General features: G+C 39.7%; 1 long non-coding RNA gene across 2 annotated transcripts; it reads right to left on the minus strand.

Annotated features, from left to right (window-relative positions):
* Positions 1-4,522: 4,522 nt before the first annotated feature.
* On the minus strand, positions 4,523-5,012 carry LOC124869636. Of its 2 annotated transcripts, XR_007038628.1 has the most exons (3): positions 4,992-5,012; positions 4,689-4,915; positions 4,523-4,604 (listed from the first exon to the last, which is right to left on the minus strand). It is a non-coding gene; the product is annotated as an uncharacterized LOC124869636 (long non-coding RNA). The 2 variants fall into 2 exon arrangements; XR_007038627.1 differs by lacking the exon at positions 4,992-5,012 and having other exon boundaries at positions 4,689-4,964.
* Positions 5,013-5,988: the final 976 nt, after the last annotated feature.

Here is a 5,988-nt window from a genome sequence, read left to right on the forward strand (position 1 = left end):
TATGTATTTTGACTATTTTTGACTCTTTGCTGTTTATTATGGTCTGTAGGTGCTTCTCTCTTGTTATTTCCTTATGTTCATTCTTGTTAGCTGTTTTCCTTAGTGCTTCATGCATTTTTGTTTTATTTTTCTGTCTACATCTAGAGTTATTTCCTGTTAGATTCCTGTTAGATTCTTCCTTGGGCTTTTTTTATGTCTCTGGCTGCTTTGCTCCATCTGGTTAATTAGTTCTCCCCCTTCAGCCTCTACTCCTACCTCTGTGCCTCAGGTGCAACTCATTCCTTCTGATTACCTCATATGGTTTGCCTATTATTCCTCTTGGTTCTTTGGTGGATTCTTCTGTTTGACTGGTGTTCCATGCCTGTTCCATTTCCAGTTCTCCGTGTCATGTTGTCCATGTGCAAAATCACTTCACCATTTTGTAGGTTTTGTGTTTTCATTATTAAAGCATTTAGCTTCACTTCAACTCATCTCGACATTTCAGTTTTTCACAAACCTAAACATGTCAAGACGCTTAGAAACCTTTGGCATTATCATCAGGGCTTCCTCAAATAGTTTAAAGACACAGTAAGTTTACACTCACCGGCCACTTTATTTGGTACACCTGTACAACTGCTCGTTAACGCATATTTCTAATCAGCCAATCATATGGGAGCAACTTGATGCATTTAGGCATGTAGACCTGGCCAAGACGATCTGCTGCGAGCATCAGAATGGGGAAGAAAGGTGATTTAAGTGACTTTGAACGTGGCATGGTTGTTGGTGCCAGTCGGGCTGGTCTGAGTATTTCAGAAACTGCTGATCTACTGGGATTTTCACACACTGCCATCTCTAGAATTTACAGAGAATGGTCCGAAAAAGAGAAAATATCCAGTGAGCAGCAGTTCTGTGGGCGCAAATTCCTTGTTGATGTCAGAGGTCAGAGGAGAATGGCCAGCCTGGTTCGAGCTGATAGAAAGGCAACAGTAACTCAAATACCCACTCGTTACAACCAAGGTATGCAGAAGAGCATCTCTGAACGCACAACACGTCGAACCTTGAGGTGGATGGGCTACAGCACCAGAAGACCACACCGGGTGCCACTCCTGACAGCTAAGAACAGGAAACTGAGGCCACAATTCGAACAGGCTCACCAAAATTGGACAATAGAAGATTAGAAAAATGTAGCCTGGTCTGATGAGTCTCAATTTCTGCTGCGACATTCAGATGGTAGGGTCAGAATTTGGTGTCAATAACATGAAAGCATGGATCCATCCTGACTTGTATTAACGGTTCAGGCTGGTTTTGGTGGTGTAATGGTGTGGGGGATATTTTCTTGACACACTTTGGGCCCCTTAGTACCAATTGAGCATTGTGTCAATGCCACAGCCTACCTGAGTATTGTTGCTGACCATGTCCATCCCTTTATGACCACAGTGTACCCATCTTAAAGCAGGATAACGCGCCATGTCATAAAGCACGAATCATCTTAGACTGGTTTCTTGAACATAATGAGTTCACTGTCTTCAAATGGCCTCCACAGTCACCAGATCTCAATCCAATAGAGCAACTTTAGGATGTGGTGGAACAGGAGATATGCATCATGGATGTGCAGCCGACAAATCTGCAGCATCTGTGTGGTCCTATCATGTCAAAGTGGACCCAACTCTCTGAGGAATGTTTCCAGTGCCTTGTTGAATCTATGCCATGAAGGATCTAGGCAGTTCTGAAGGCAATAGGGGGTCCAACCCAGTACAAGCAAGGTTTACCTAATAAAGTGGCCAGTGAGTATACTGTATGTAAACATCTGAAATGTTGTGATTTCTTTTTATTGAGCACTTTGATATTTCTACCTGCGAAAGATGCCTTGTAACTAAACTCAACTATTATTAACGTCACACTGTCCTTGCTTTATTCCAGGTCTCTTTGTATTGGCAGTTGTAGAAACAGTACAAAACTAAGGTCCTCCAAAAAGGTTTATAAATTTTATATTAGCCAATCATTTTTACATTTTAATATTACCAGTTAGTTTTGAATTTATGTCATTGGGAAGCCATATTTGTTCTTTCATACAAATGGTGCAACTTGTAAGAATCATGGGCTGAATAACAGCAATCTGTGTGGGTAGTGTGTCAAAAAATTTGCCAAAATCCCATGCAATATGTTGTTGGTATTCACTGGTTTTGAGTTGTTGGTGGACTGGACAATTACACTCTGCAACTATTACAGAAAAACAACACATATTATTAAATTTTTACACTGTTAATTTTAAACACTCAGGGATCTGGTAGCATGTGGAAGATAGCTACACAGACGCAATAGCCTGATACCTTCTTTTTCATGCTATTCACTGGCCTGGACACTTTTTGCTGTGGCAAAACCATTCTTCAACCAAGAGTCACTGAACATTATTATGGAAATCTGGAATGAAAATACTAAGACTGGCACACACCAGTTGAAGCACAAAACAATACTTAGGACCAACAGGTAAATACAGTAGGACATTTTGGCACATATAATGGGAGCACTAAACGCATGTTTATATGTTGTATTTTGCAATAACGGTGATATATACGACTTTCCAAAAATATAAAAAACACTTCACAATAGCAACATTTCCAAACTTTGTTTGGGGACTTGATTATTTCTGCACTCATAAATTCCATACAAAAAAGTCCTGCATATAAAATAAATCTAAATATCTGGTGCAGCAGCACACATTTGCATGTAGTTTCTTCCATGTTAAGCAATGTTACTACATATGTGTCTTTTTGAGGAAGCAAAGTAACCTTGTCCTGTTCTTTCCCTCAAACCCCTTGCATTTTATCTGAGATTTTTACAATGTAAAATTATATGTCTTAGACCTAATCTTAATATTGCTAACACACCAAAAGTAACAGAAATGTTTAGACAATGTCAAAAAATTTGAATATTTATTTTTTAACAAATAGAAAGGAATGTGGGTCCCAAAAAAGTACTGTATAAATCATTAATATCGGTAGCAGAGTGAACTCAGCTCATACATTTTGTTGTTGTCATTGTTGTACTGTTGGTGATTATATGTTAGCCACACCCCCTGTTATCCATATTAGTTGCTGCAGCTTCCTGTCTGTCTGTGAGGTGACCCTCTCTGCTCTATGGGTGGGTGATACTGGAATTTTTGGTATTGAGCCGATAACAAGTAAATACAGGGCTAGTATCGCTGATACCAATACCAATACTTAAAAAAAAATAAGTTAGGATCGCTATATAATTTTCTGATTTTGCCTTTAGTTAGTTGATTATTATGAAGCACATCAGTTATAGGCGTTTGCAGAGGGGTTTGTTGCCAAATTAACACTTTTGTCTCTAGATTTTATGTCTTTTCAGACCCCTAAATAACTTATATTCAGAAAGACGCCTAACACCAAATCTAGCGCATTTTTGGTACACTATGAATAAGCTGAAATTGTTTCTACAGGCAGCAGCCAGCTACAACACGTTGCTGAGTGGTTCTCACAGCACAGTCAAAACTGGCAATGAGCTGCACATGTCTTTTCTCATCCACAAAAAAAACTAAACAAAGAGCTGTGTTTCCTCTTCCTGCTTTTTCCACCTCTTTGTCAGAGCTTTTTGTTTATTGTGGTGTTGGTATATATATAGTTTTGAGTTTTTTTAGGAACAAAAACATAATAGAAAAAAAAAAAAAACTTAATGTATACAGAAAAATATAACAGCAATGTATCATGTCATGCAATATTTAAAAACAGCTATTGTGTAAGAATAAAATTGGTGCCACAAGGTTGAAGCTTTTAACCCTTATAAATACAAATGTAACAGAACAAAAAATAATACCTTAAACTTTAGATCTAAATTCACAGTTTCGGTGTCCCACCTTTCTAGAATCTGTACCCCTACCTGGCCCCCAAAGAAACAAATTCTAGACACGCCCCTGTGTATACAAGAGAAACTGCAACAAAGTATCAACCTCACCACGCTAGTATTAATCCAATGCCGATAATCACCTTGGTATCAATATTTAGATTGATGAATCCACCACTACTGTGCACGTGTGCTCTGAATCCTTGGAGAGCTGTCCATGTATAGGAGATGCTGAGTAATGTGCAGCTAAAACTCTAGTCATTAAATTTTTCATCTAAACTTAAAGGAAGAAACTACATTTATGAAGCGTTATACCTTTTCTGTGAGCTTTGTCTGCATTTGGCTAATTAGAATTGCTTCAAAATATGCTTTGAGCTGAACAATCAAGTCAGATCAAAACAGAGTAAACATACTAACAATAGCATAGCACTTTAGCTAACTGGTATGCCTGGAAACATCATAATCAGGGAAAGGCACATGTTTGATAAACACTATAGCTGTATGTCAACTTAAATGTATCTTCCAATACAAACAATAAAACTATGCGTATATCAGGTGCAATTTTGTCAGAACATTATAGTAGCTTCCTTAACCTTACTAATTTAACATGCTATAGTTGGGATTTAACTAGAAGAGTACCCAAGTTCAGGCAAAGACAGAACAATGGCACAGAGACACGGAGGAAAGTTTAATGATGTTTATTTACAGTGAATGTCAGGCAACGGGTTGTCTATTTACTGTGAATGTCAGGCACAGGGTTTGTCCTGCAAAGGAATAGGAAAAAGTTAGCTGGTTATCCACAGGAATAATGGTGAGTATAATGAGGAGATTATCACTTAGTTTCTTACAGGCTCTTGGGAGGGAGGTCAGCTTGGAGGAGGAGGCAAAGGAAGTCCGGGAAGTAAGTGTTTTAGGTTTAGGTGTCTGTTTGTGTTCCAGGTCCGTGGGAGAGAGAGAGAGAGAGTGGCAGGACGGAGGATGGTTGGTTTCCAGGTGAGAGTCTCCAGGAGGGGAATCCAAATACACGAGTCCTTAAGCTCCAGCAAAAGGCGAGTTCCACGCTCCAATAAGTGTCCTTAGAAAAAACACAAGAACCACCAGGTTACTCGAGAAAGTCTCAAAGGGAAATTGTTGGCTATCATACTCAGTACCAGTGTCACTGAATAATCCGGCGAGGAATGGATCACTTCCAGGAGTTTAAATGCCAGCTGCTCTCATCAGCAGAATCCAGGACAGGTGTGTAGACTCCGCCCCTGCCACTCTGACTCTGGGAGGTACACAAACAGATCCACCAAAACAGAACACAATCCTAACAGCTATTAGTTACCCAAGCTAAATTGTATAACATCAGTTTAGGTATTGATTTTAAGTTCTCTTTAATTGTGTTGTCTTTGTTCTTATTCCTTATAAAATGGTGGTGTACTTTTTGCCATCAGAAGCTCTGATGTTACATTCTGAGCTCAAAGAGGGGACTGCACCATACAGAACACAACAATGAGCTGATGTTCAACAGAGCAAATGTAAAGTCAAACTCAGGGTATGTTGGTAGGAGGACTAAGTTTAAGTGTTATACAGAGACAGGAGGAGACCTCATGGGAAACTTACACACCATCACAGTTCCTGAATTGGTTCCAGATGGAAAGTGGCAAGATGGAAAAGCGGAAGAGAATTGTATCGACAGGCTATGCGGGGGTAGGCCATGTGCCGATGCCATTAGCCATGTTGCCGAGTCACCGTGGGGAAAGCTCAGTCAGTTCAAGTTTTCACTTCACCTGCGTGTTGATGGGAGCACTCAATGGCCACCCTGGACGACAACCCAGCATCGGGTCAGAAAACAAATCAAGATGCTGATGAGTGGAGCCCCGCAAAGATCAAGTAATAAATACCTTTATTGCGGGAAGACACGGGGATAATTGTCTTGTCCCTGAGCCCATCTCTTTCCTTTTAATGAGATTATTACAAGGTCTTATTACCAAAATGACTTTCTTTGTCCCTCCTTAACATTTAATTTACACCATTTATTGCTGGTAAGTTAAAGTTTGGAGTCTATTAACACCAGAGGGCTCAGCAGGAGAGCAGCTTGTATTTTGTAGGTTACTTTCCATAGGTGTTTGAAGTGGAGGAACTTGAATAGCAACAATAAACGTT

Source organism: Girardinichthys multiradiatus, chromosome 6 (assembly GCF_021462225.1).
Source record: "Girardinichthys multiradiatus isolate DD_20200921_A chromosome 6, DD_fGirMul_XY1, whole genome shotgun sequence".
Taxonomy (NCBI): Eukaryota; Metazoa; Chordata; class Actinopteri; order Cyprinodontiformes; family Goodeidae; genus Girardinichthys; species Girardinichthys multiradiatus.